Source organism: Schistocerca cancellata, chromosome 3, assembly GCF_023864275.1.
Source record: "Schistocerca cancellata isolate TAMUIC-IGC-003103 chromosome 3, iqSchCanc2.1, whole genome shotgun sequence".
NCBI classification, from domain to species: domain Eukaryota; kingdom Metazoa; phylum Arthropoda; class Insecta; order Orthoptera; family Acrididae; genus Schistocerca; species Schistocerca cancellata.
This window is the reverse complement of record NC_064628.1, coordinates 861,591,441-861,603,868: the sequence shown is the minus strand read 5'-3', so window position 1 is coordinate 861,603,868 and position 12,428 is coordinate 861,591,441. Positions and strand designations below refer to the sequence as shown.

Sequence of the window (12,428 nt, the reverse complement as noted above, 5' to 3'; positions counted from 1 at the left end):
CTTTGGCACCTTTACTACACAGCATAACTGAATCCGTAGTTTGACGAAGAGAACAAGCGCAAAAAAATATATTTTTACATTTTCCACGAAACATGTGTTAGCATATAGATGCATATCTTAAGCTATAAAAAGGAATGAAAAGCGCCCATGTGCCGGCTAACTGGACTTTGAAATATTCGTTAGTCTGAAGGAGGAAATATACCCCAGTTCGAGTTCGTCACCCCTTAGCACTAGTTGCTATAACGGTTGGTATTCGTATCTGTTGTTCAGTTGCTTAAAACGTCTTATTTGCAGTGCAGGAGAGTACTGTTGTGTGTTTAATGTCAGGCGTCAGAGTTTATATATTCTTCATTAAAGGTAAATGAATAAAAGTTATACATATAGTAACTGTTTTAGATGGTTTAAATAAAAACATGTTAGTTTGGCAAAAACGACGAAGTACCTGCAAATGTCCTCATTTTCGATTTCCAAATACAGGCAGCTACAATATTTCTTACCTAAGGGTCATTTAACTGCATCTGATGTCATTGAAGGTGTGGTGAAGAACACTTTCTTGCTGCAAAAGAACATGAGTGGCCCTCATTACAACAGAAATGAGACGCACAATGGATAGTTCCGGTACAAGACAAGAAGATCAAGGATATACGCAAGTTAGTTATATTCCTTTCCTACAAGTACACACCATTTGCGACCAACAACCGGACGATAAAAATGAAGAACAGTAATGATTCTCTGAGTAAATTTCATAGGTAATGCTTTCAATACCTCTGAGTAACACCGACATTTCGCGTTGATGTCCTACTATGAAAATTTTGTGAAAATATAACTGTATCTGATGTTGCAATAATAAGTTTTAATGCCTAATTCATAATCAGTTTGAAGAGGGAAACAAATCCTTGGTTTTTAATATTATGATGCGTCCTTCAGTACAATGCATCTTTCCAAGGTACTGAGACACGACGTTAATATAAAAGATCTCACAACTACCTGGTTATGATAAAAATAAGAACAGGAGGAAGTTTTTTGTATTTATCCACCAAAGCATGTTTTGGATTCGTTCCCTTCTTGAGACTACCGATTCAATTAAAGAAAAAAGTAAGATGGTTGAAATGGCTCTGTGCACTATGGGACTTAACATCTGAGGGCATCAGTCCCCTAGAACTTAGATCTACTTAAACCTAACTAACCTAAGGACATCACACACATCCATGCCCGAGGAAGGATTCGAACCTGCAACCGTAGCGGTCGCGCAGTTCCAGACTGAAGCGCCTAGAACTGCTCGGCCACCACGGCCGGCGATTCAATTACAGAAAATATTAGTGGCGCCCAGTTACATCTGCAGTTACAAAATAGCTATGACAGAGTCTTACCGACAATCTGAAAAAGAGGGGTGGGGGTTGTAGTACCCTCCGCCGGCCACACACTACAAAGTCGGCACGAGTGGTGTGTAGGGTGGGGGTTAGGTGTGCATGCACGTGTACTTCATTTGCACCGTTACAAACAGGTGTTCACACTGTGCTACTGTGCTCCAGTTCAAAACGGGCTCTTTGACAGGCCTCATTCGGTGTGACTGGAGACGCGTGGCTCTGTGTCTCGCTTGGCAGGCCGCTGGATACACAACTCTCTACCGGAGCCTGCGCGTCCTCGCCATTAACCCCGCGCAGCGCCCGAGCTCCAAGGCCGCGGCCGTGACGTCAGAGGCCATCTGTTATCGCCCCATTAATCCCCTCTCTAAGCCCTCACGCCGCGCGTCCGACGCCTGTGTGATTTCGCAGCGCGCGCCACTGCAATGAGAAACGAGCGCTTAAGTGCTCGAAGTGAAAAACGGCTCTTCTTCGCTCAACACCGATGAGAGAGAGACCACAGCTCGTGACCAGGGGGCGTCCGGAGGTCGATGCTCTCATCGATACGTGGGAAAACGCCTTGGTTCCCAGTAAACACTTTGTTTTCGTAAATGATCTGTATTAAACTCTGAACTGGATTATGCGCCGTGCTGGGACTAATTTTATGATAGATCTTTAGACTTAAAAGAACAAATACTCTTCCGGAATGAGCTACTTAGGCGTGACCCATGAGAACGACGCAGCTTCCACTTGGTAGTAACCTAAGCTTGTGTCAATCCTAGATAACTCATTTGATGAGCGGATTGCACGCCCTTTCTTCATAGATAGTCTATTATTGAGGCGAGCCATCATCATTCATAATTAAATTACCCAAAAAGTGCACGCCATATGCTTTGATGCAGTAACTGGGTTGGTTGAGTTGTCCCACAAAACTAGTTTCCCCTTTCTCAGTCTAGCCAGTCTGATGCGTCTAATAAAAATACTTCGTTCCAGCATTTGTAGATGATGGGAGAAGTCGAAATACACACATAGTTTTCTGCCACTACTAATTAAAGGTCATGGCATTAACGACATTATCGTAAACATTTATTTGTTACTTCAGAAGTAGTGTAGCCCTGAGGCAAAGTTGTTAACTGTCACACTATAAATTCATAGTTCCGCCCGTTCAGTCAACCAGTGTACGATTGTTGTTCTCCGACATATCGTGTCTCTCACCCCTGTCAAGTCAGTTAAAATGTGAATTTCCACCACTGCTCGAGTTCACATCAATCTGTAGAGATTTACCTATAGCTTTTTTCAGAAGTTTAAAAGTTCAGCTGCTAAAAGATGAAACAAAGAACAAATCATACTAGTTAAAATACTTATGTACGCTTCGAAACACTGTTAATGACGTTATTGTATAATCGGCAGCGCTGGCCAACAGTTTCGTGAGCCTAGGGAAGTCTTTGTTCTAACGTCCGAGAGATGTTATTTCTGCTTTCTCAGCGAGTTCTTAATCGCCTTGTGTCTGTTAAGTTACTTTAAATTTCGTGACTTCACCAGCGACTACGGAAAGCTTTCCACTTCTTTGATCGTGGAAACCACTTCCTCCATCCTGAAATTGACATTCCCATATTTTAATTATTCTCTTCATTTTCATCACATATACCAGCGACTCAGATGGGTATTTTTGCAGAGCTGTTACCTAGCAGCAACTGGACGCTCAGAGGGAACTAAGCCGGCACGACTACTTTGATCTCACATTTCAGGCACGTCAATACCACAATTACAGTCTTGAGAACTATGTCGCGTGTACCTGACATCAGAGAACGCACCAATGGTGCCAATTATATGACAAAAGACCTTGCCACCGGAGACGCAGGACAATATACATTGCCCCGAGGAACATCGATTATAACAGGAAAATTAATAATAATGGCGCTGAAATATACTATCCAAAAGTTTGACCTCACGACTATGCAGTTACGAGTACGTCAAGATTCGGTATGCAGATTTGGTAGAGATGTACTTGTTGCGCTAAATGAATCGCACCAATCACATTTTACGTAATTTTTACAAGCCTGAAGCGTATCACAGACGTTGTAAATACCATTTGCAATGAATTGGGAGGCAAGATTTTCCACATTGTGAGTGGGGAGAGCGAGAGGACACTGAGTACAGTGGTGCAAGCACGAAAGGTAAATGCTAATTCTTCAGTTACCGAACTTTGGATTCAAATGTGACAGTGAGCGGTTCAATCTAGTCATAATAAACTAAAGAGCCAAAGAAACTGTACATTTGCCTAACATCATGCAGGGCCCCCGCGAGCACGCAGAAGTGCCGCAATACGATGTGGCATGGACTCGACTAAGATCTGAAGCACTGGTACGGGGAATTGGCACCATGAATTCTGCGGGCCTGTCCATAAATCCGTAGGAGTACGAGGGGTGCAAGGTATCCCAGATAAACTCAATAACGTTCGTGCCTGGGGATTTTGGTGGCCAGCGGAAGTGTTTAAACTCAGAAGAGTATTCCTCGAGCCGCTATGCAGCAATTCTGGGCGTTTGGGGTGTCGCATTGTCCTGCCGGAAGTGCCAAAATCCACCGGAATGCACAGTGGACATGAATGGATAAAGGTGATCAGACAGGATGTTTACGTCCGTGTTACCTGTCACAGTCGATCTAGCGAATCAAAGGTCCCATATCACTCCGACTGCACACGCTTCACACCATTACAGAGCCTCCACCAGCTTGAATAGTCCCCTGCCGACATGCAGAGTCCATGGATTCATGAGATTGTCTCCATACCCGTCCATTCGCTCGATACAATTTGAAGCGAGACTCGTCTGACCAAGCAATATGTTTCCACTCATCAACAGTCCAAGAGACGTAAAGCTTTGTGTGGTGCTGTCAGCAAAGGTACACGAATGGGCCTTCGGCTCCGAAAGCCCATATGGATGATGTTTCGTTGAATGGTTCGCACTCTGACACTTTGTGGCCCAGCATTGAAATCTGCAGCAGTCTGCGGAAGGGTTGCACTTGTCACGTTGAAAGATTCTCTACAGTGGTCGTCGGTCCAATTCTTGCAGGATCTTTTTCCAGCCGCAGCTATGTCGGAAATTTGAACTTTTATTGGACTCCTGATGTTCACGGTACACTCGTAAATTGGTCGTCCGGGAAGTCCCCACTTCATCGCTACCTTGTAGATGCTGTGTCCCATCGCTCGTGCGCCGACTGTAACACCACGTTCAAAGTCACTTAATTCTTGATAACTTGCCACTGTAGCAGCAGTAACCGATCTAACAATTGCTCCAGACACTTGTTGTCTTATACAGGCGTTGCCGAACGCAGCGCCGTGTTCTGTCTGTTTACATGTATCTGTTTTTCAGTACGTATGGCTATACCAGTTTCTTTGGCGCTTCAGTGTAGCAACCTCTTGCGATGACTCAGAAATACTGTCGTCGCAAATATTACGACAAGCCGGGAAAGTTTCACGAAAACCAGCAATACATCGCAAACGATTCCATCCAAAGCAATAATGTGATAGTAAACTATGTCCATTGGCGTCAACCACCACAAAAATGAACGGCTAACGAAGTAGAATGTCAGTCACGTGTTTCCGAGGATGCCGCTCTACAAGAGACCGCTTCGTGTTGTGCATTCGCACTTCCGTGATCACCTCAGCACCGCTCTGATGGATAGCCGAAGGAGTCAGAGGCAGCGACGCGTGGCTGGTGACAAGTGGCGGACATTAGCCGGCAAGTACTGTGCAGCACGCAGACACGGCGTCGCTGTACGGGGAAAGCGACAGTCGCCCACTCGAGACACGGCGCGGGGGGCGGTGACGAATTCGCGCGATTAGCCGCTGCTGGCGGCGCGGAGGTGGCTCCGGAGGGCGTTAGCTCGCACACGCGTCGCGGAAGCAGGCTAGCAGTCCCGCCGGCAACGACATAACAGCCGCAAGTACTCGGGACACACACACCTTATGTAACGACAGCTGTCTCATATGAAAGCATTCCTTCATCGCTCACTCTGCGCGACATTGTCAAGCCCACGAACTTGCAGCTCGAATATAAAAACTACGTGATTGACAGACTGCATGGGTGGGCGGCAGAGTTGCCAGCATGCAGCGAGACACGCCTGACGAGATTTTTATTCGCCTCGTGTTTTCTCTCCGCTGCGTGAGACTGATGCAGTTCCCAGCAGTCTTATCTCATCTGAACGTGCAGATTAACTCACTATGTGTGAAGTAGAAGACATTCAGTTGCCAGAATGTAGTCCTCGAACAAGCACAGACAGCATTTTTATACGTATCGGTGTTCTATATATGCGCGAGCTCTATCATTATTTACAGCGGATTCAACACCTTCGACGAGGATATGAAGGTAGACGATTAGAAATTTTTTCGTTGGCTAACTGCAGATAATAAAGTAATCCCATTAACACTAGCCACTTCAATTCGTGAAGGTATCAAAAATTCGCAACTCATCTTGGTGGTCAGACGAAAATCCACATGTCTCTGAAAACATTTTCACGGAGATATGGTATGATATACAATCCATTGACTGGACTTATCCTTTTACCGCATCGTCTTAGACTTTTTAGAAAACGGACTTCCAACTTCACTGGAAGAAGTTCCTTTGGCTACAAGGATGGGTATGGTTTTCCAGCATGAAAAAGTCTCATTGCACATGCTAAACGTCAGGTGATATTTTCTTTTATTCCCCAGGAAGTGGGTCCGCAGAACTGGCCCCCTTTCTTGGTTACCAAGGTCTCCGAGCCACATCCTTTCACATTTATATTTTGGTGATGGTTGAAAGGTGAAGTTTACAAAAGAGAAGAGAAGCAAGATCCGAATTAATCCTTCGGATTATGAATAGTACTGCTCTTATAAACGAACGCCAAGACGAACTCAGGGGAACAACACGTGGTGCTGCTAACAGAATTCGTAATTGCTTCGAACACTGAGGTGGAATTTATAAAATCAACCATTTGCAAACGAAAATCAATCATTTGCGTTTGCTTAACACATTCTTTGAGTATTTCTTTAGGTTACGTCCTAAAAGCTATAACTCTATGGCCAACAAAAGAGGCACATGCGTATTGCGAGGGAGGAAAAGACTGATACAGATGTCGAGCTGGCGTGTGACGATCATGAATTAGTTTGGTGTGCCATTCCCCTGCATTCTATTGCGTCGTTGTTGAGGTACAGTCAGGCGTCGCTGGGTAAGCAGTATAGCACTGAAGTGAGAGACAATAAGCCGGGTCTCTACGCCCACAACGCAGCCATGGCGTTCCTCCTTCCAGCCACGCATGCAAGACGAGACCCCCTTCACCCGTCTTCGCACAGGCCACAGCCCTATGTCGCATGGCTTCTGGCAGCGCCGAGAGGGCTCTCCAATGCGTCGTGGCTGTGTCGTACAGATTTTACTAGACTTTTATTTTCAGATGAGAGGGCAGAAGCAGACTTGCCGACAGATCTGACGTCTGTTTTAAGTGACATTCAAACGAATATGAAAACAGTTTTAAGGTTTTGTGACATGTCCAACTTGTTTCCTAAAATTTTAGGGAGGGATGTTAATACTTAACAGGGTGATTGGCTCACCCCCACCCATATTATTATTATCATCATCACATTTCTCTGCGCTGTTATTGTAACTCCTCTGACGTATTTTTTATGTTTCAATCCCCTTTCACCCTTTCTCCATTGTCTTACGACGTGTGAGATGGAGTGATTCTATGTGTCAACGCCACTAAGCGAATGTCATTTTGCAAGTTTACTCCCCACTGTATTTGAATACGCATGCCTATACCATTGTCTTTGGCGCTTCCGTGTAAAATTATGGCGTCTATTACATAGACTGATTTATTCCAATTAGTCTGTACAACCACCTGCTATAATATCTACTACTACTCCTAAAACAACCTAATCGAATCTGCGTCTTCCCCCAACATGTTTTGCCCTCGATGGTCCCTACACTACCGCGGAATTTGTTTCTTACTTTCTTAATACTCGTCCTGTCATGCTACCCCTTCTTTTACTCAGTATTTTCCATTGTTTACTTACTAGTTCCCTAGTCTCTACTGCAGAGAACCTCTTAATTTATCTTACCGCTCAATTTTTATCATCTTTCTGTAATACCTCATCTAAAACGCTTCGATTACTTCTTTTTCCGGTTTTCCCACAGCGCAGGATTATCTTCTGAAGTCCAACATTGTCTTCCGAAAAATGTTTTTTCTGCAGACCAGCAATCTCTTTCTCCAATCAAGGCTCACGTTCCGTAGACTGCTTCTGACGAACAATGCTTTTATCAGCAGTGCTAATCTGCTTCTTAGGTTATCGCCGTTTCGTCCGTCATGAGTTATTTTCAGAAGGAATTTTTCACTCCGTAACGCAGTGTGCGTTGTCCTGAAACTGATTAAAACTGTGTGTCGGCCCGGGATTCGAAACCAGGACCTTACCTTTCGCGGGTGGTGCCAGTTGAGCTATCCATTCAGACTCGCGAACCATCCACTCGCGACTGGCGGAATTGAAGCTGTATCGTGGAACCTGACGTTTTAGAGCGAACACGTTTAAAAGCGGTTACAGTGAGAGCACGTTTAACACGTTGACAGGAGGACACTTGGAGATGTACATTAACACAGAACGATAATCGGGCTTCCAGGGTGGAGACAACCGACCACGAGCGGCACAGCACTGTCTTCTGACGCCGGCGGCGGGTGAGTAATGTTGCGAAGCCCCGGTGGCGGTTGTGTGGGACGCCATAATAACGTGTGGGTGGCGCACACCTACAGACCGCTGTCGGTTTACATGCATAATAGGCGGCGCGCATGGGCGCGGGCTTTAATAAATCTCGTCACCGTGCACCGATTGCCGGCAGTTATCCCCTCTAAGGCGGCAGACTACGCGCCGCGGTGGAAAACCTCGTTTCCGCAGCCCATAAACTAATTTCCTCTGCAAACACGACAATTTGCCTGAGACGCGGCGCTTCCCACGCCGCGGTGAGTGCCATGAAATGCGAGCGCTAATGCCGCGGCGTGAGCGCTCGTGTGTGTGTGTGTGTGTGTGTGTGTGTGAGAGAGAGAGAGCGCATGCAGGCGGAGGCGACGGAGGCACGATCGACTCGTAAATATCGCACCACCTGCCAACAGTTTGCTCTTGCGTAACGCTGCGGGCGCCCACTTCGCAAAGTTCAACCCCTCGTCTAGTCCTTCCCGAAGGCAGAGAATTATCCATGGATGTTTCTACCATCAGGAAAGTCTAGGCTGCCGCCTAGTGCGGCAAAGTTTTAGATGCGACAGAGGTGGAAAAAAATGAATTTCGAATGGAGCAGCGAAATAAATTGACCAAATGGAGAAAAATGAAGAAGACGAAAAATTAAAACAGCGAAGTGTTTTCAAAAACATAAAAAACACTTAAGTCTTCACTCTACTACCTGCCTCAGAACTAAAGCAGTCGCCGCTTCTCAGTACGAAATGGAAACAAACATGACCTTGATTAATCTCTGTCGAGCGCTGGAGCGGAGCACGTTGCGATCACGTTGCGACTTTCTACCACATCTCCCTCTTTATATTTTTGTGTCTGCAGATCATTTTTCAATTAGTCGTATTGAGACGTTCTACTCATATTTTTAGTTATTTTCTGTCGATAATCCATCACGTATTTATACGTTAGGTTTTGTATTTATCTTTCAATGTATCTAAAATAGTATAAAGTACAGGGTGACAATTATTGAACTATGAAAAAAAAAAACGCAAATTAGTTACGAACTAACGCGTGCACACACTTTTCGACATGCAAACGTCACCACAGATATTCGGATTTCGGTTATGACATGTTCGATATGACTGCAGTCATTGGCGATAATGTGGCGCAGACGAATAGCGGAATTCTCATGACCCGCTGAGGTGTCGGAACATCGATGACCTCCTGAATGGCTGTTTTCAGCTCAGCAATGGTTTTCGGAGTATTGCTGTACACCTTGTCTTTAAGACAGCCCCACAAAAAGGAGTCGCAAGTGTTCAGATCCGGAGTATATGGCGGCCAATCAAGGCCCATGAAAGTGACCTATGGGTACCCCAGAACCATAATTCGGTCCCCAAAGTACTCCTCCTGGGCATCAAACGCACTCCTGCTTCGATGAGGTCGAGCTCCGTCTCACATGAACGACATCTTGTCGAAATCAAGGTAACTTTGGATAAAGGGGATGAAACCGTCTTCCAAAACCTTCACGTACCGTTCGGTAGTTACCGTGCCATCAAGGAATATCGTACCGATTATTCCGTGACTGGACATTGCACACCACACGGTCACCTGTTCTCGATTGCGATATACGGGTTTTCAGTCCCCCAAACGCGCCAATTTTGCTTACTGACGAACCCATCCACATGAAAGTGGGCTTCGTCGCTAAACCAAACCATACATCGCATACTAATTCTCATCATGCCCCGCTGCCAACCGTGCAGACTGAACGTCCTAATGCAAACCTTTCAGACGTTATGACGATTTTATTTCATATAGTTCAATAACTGTCACACTGTAAGTGCATTTCATCATATCCACGCATAAAAACTAGTGAGCGTGTCTTTAAGTTTGTCTCTGGGTGCTCAAGACCCGCAGCACAAGAAAAGAAATACATTGTGTTTCCTTAAAGAAATTTGCCTTCGTTTACTTAAAATTGAGGACAAAAAATAAGGAATTGAGGACATTTTTTGCCTTCATTCAGTTTTAAAGGAACTGAGGACAAAACCTGAAAATTGAGGACTGTCCCCAGAACCGAGGACGTCTGGTCACCTTAGCTTAATGATTAGAAATATAACAGGAGATGTGCATTGTTGTGCCATTGGCTGTTAGCGGTGCTGGTTGATTGGCGCGGTGGTGGGGGATATCGAGGAGATCGATGGTAACAAGAAAGAGGGGGCGTCATTTTTTCAATTCCCGCCTAGGGCGACGGAACACCTAGTAACGGCCCTGGACTTACTTCAGCGATAGCGTACCAACGTCACCGCAAAACAAACAACGACGCCAACTACACCGTGAGAAAGAACACAGCTATCGAGAGGAACCAAACGTAGCAAGAGAAGAGAAACCCAAAAACTGTTATGTGGTAAAGCAATTACAATACACTGAACTCGATACAAACAGTTTAGAATGAAACCTTGGCCCTCCGCAACAATCGTCCCTCTACCACCGTGCCAATTGCGCATGCGCATACATAACTGACAAGAGGTGATGTATGAACAAGAGTTAAACTTATAGTATACTTTGTAATGGAATTTTGAATTTATCCATGATTGGAGCTGAAGTCGCGGCTGCATTCAAAAGCTAAAATGTAGGCTCAATAACCCACGACACATGCATGTGTGTAAACTTGGTCGTTACCAACGTTCAGTATCAGCGTGTGCCAGGGTTTCGTGAACTGTTCTCAGCTGGAAATGAATGAGCACTCCGCGAGGAACTATTACCAACACTGCGTTTTTCGACATTTTGACAATACTAATCATTTTTTGATTTTATCATGATTCGTGCGTTACTAGTTGTGATGTAAAATTGAAGTACTCACTGATTAAAACAAGTTTCTCTCAGTTTTAAAATTTTATCAACCTTCCAGGTGGACATGGTGCTCCACCAGAATGGTTCAAATGGCTCTAAGCACTATGGAACTTAACATCTGAGGTTATCAGTCCCCTAGACTTAGAACTACTTAAACCTAAGGACATCACACACATCCACACCCTAGGCAGGATTCGAAGCTGCGACCGTAGCAGCAGCGCGGTTCCGGGCTCAAGCGCCTAGAACCGCTCGGCCACAGCGGCCGGCGGTGCTCTATCAAAGTACCACGATTCTTTAAATGTTCCGTCAGAAGAAAAAGGCTGGGAACGCATGGTGTGTGTGCTAGTTTAGTTAGGGCGATGCGTTCTTTTCCAGTAGATGACATGGTTATAACGGTAGTTAGTACGAAATTTTTATTGATTTCTGTGTTTTTACAGTTTTTTTATCTCTTGTATATTAACGACGTTCCTGCGAGCATTTCGTGTCTATGCACGTCTGTACATGTAGTCCATGGAATGAAGATTCTTCTGTGTAGGTATTTCTGCCGATGAGAGCACTTGCCTTTAAACCACATTTTATAGTATTTTTGCATTGTGCGCGCCTGAGCACAAGTTCAAGCTTTCAAGGAGTTTATCTATCAGCAGTAAGGCATCTACATAGATTTGACAACACTCCTAACCATGTGACACTATCAGCTACTATAGAAATTGTGCAACTTAAAGGAGGAAAATAAAGGATAATTTTAAAATTGAACATCACGACTCTCTCCTCCGTAAATAATTACGATCATAGTGTAAATTTGATGTTAGTTCCCATTTTGTTCGATGAATACGTTTCATATAAAGAAGCACTCTAAACTGTAAAATGTACACAGCGGTTTACGTGCTTTTAACTATATCATGAATGACGAACACTGATAGAGAGGTTATATCAAGCGTTGCACTCATTGCTTAACACTGTAGGCCTATCAATGATTAAGATAATACTGGGCACCACTCGTGTGATGCTATAAATCGAATCCACTCTATATCACGCTGGTTGCCTAGTGACCTATCTCCTCGTTGACGAATGACCCTATTTTTCTAGTAACAGTTCACTCTAAGTGGTGGCGCGGTGACTGACAGGAGTAGCCGTTTTGATAAAAGTAGAAGAGCTGATTATGATTTCGGACAAATAGTCAGAATTTCCGGTCGCTGCCAACCTTACTAATCAATACTAGAGGAGTAGAGAAAGAGGTATTTTCACGTTGTTTACGAGTACGCAGACGCACTGAACACACGATCGTCTGCGAACTATGGCTGGCTAGGCTGGCTCCGCTGAGAAAGCTGTCGGCACCTACCAACGGCAATCGACTCCTATCGATACATCTTCTCGAGCAAGTAATACTCACAGTTCACGAATGCCGACATATTCGTCACGAGAGGTTCCGCAGCCATGTTGCTACTTAAAATTCATCGTTTGTTTTGCCGCCTCACTTGCACGTTTATTTCATGACATTACTAGTTTAGAACAAAGTTCAGATCCCCATAGCCCATCATATGAAGATGATCAAC

General features: G+C 44.8%; 1 protein-coding gene across 1 annotated transcript in view; it reads right to left on the bottom strand.

The window, feature by feature from the left end:
- Positions 1 to 12,428, bottom strand: part of LOC126175916 (calcium/calmodulin-dependent protein kinase type IV-like) — a 366,189-nt gene that overhangs the window by 265,917 nt on the left and 87,844 nt on the right. The window lies entirely within an intron of this gene.